Source organism: Capsella rubella, unplaced genomic scaffold (assembly GCF_000375325.1).
Source record: "Capsella rubella cultivar Monte Gargano unplaced genomic scaffold, Caprub1_0 scaffold_1, whole genome shotgun sequence".
Lineage (NCBI taxonomy): Eukaryota > Viridiplantae > Streptophyta > Magnoliopsida > Brassicales > Brassicaceae > Capsella > Capsella rubella.
In genome coordinates this window covers 11,472,695-11,473,510 of record NW_006238923.1, presented here as the reverse complement: position 1 = coordinate 11,473,510, position 816 = coordinate 11,472,695, and positions in this window count along the sequence as shown.

Sequence of the window (816 nt, the reverse complement as noted above, 5' to 3'; positions counted from 1 at the left end):
TTATAGTGTGTTTAATGGAAATGCAATAAAGAAAATCAATAGTCTTTGAAAATTTATATAATTTTCAGTTACATTTTAGTAGTAAAGTGTGGATTTCAAGTATGAACTAAAGTATATGATTAAATGTGTTAGATATTTGGTTTAATTAATAATAAATATTGTAATTAAAAAATAAATGCGTAATGGACGAATCAGGAGAGAGTGAAAACTTAAAAAATTCCCAAAGAATAATTTTATTTTTTTTAATTTGCTTTTATATTCCTCTTGATTTAAGCTATGTCTCTAGGTTTAATTATATTTTTCATCGTTGTAGTATATATAATAGATAGAAAATTTAATATGAAATTGTTTTTTATATAGGAAATCAAGTATAAAATTCAAAGTTAACAAAAATTATAATGTTGTTTATATTATTACATGTTGAATCACAAACTAAATATAAGAATCATTATTTTTAAAAGAATGTCTTACAAATTGGTTTGATAATTATATAACAAAAGTTTATTTTGTTAAAAAATTACATACTTTTAAAATTAAAATAAATATACATGAATATGTGAGAAAGAAACAAACATCCAATGTAAAATAATGAAGATGGTTTCTTTATCTTGATTTTCTTATAACCATAAAATATTATTATACATAAGTATTACATTTAAAAATATAAAAAACAATGAAGACATAAAGAAATACATAAAAACAAAATATAAATAAAATTGAAAACAAAAGTTTAAACTAAATAATTAATCAAACTCTTACAATGATATTTTAAATGAGTTTTCACCCCATGCAAGAACTTTAAAAAAAAAAACAAAG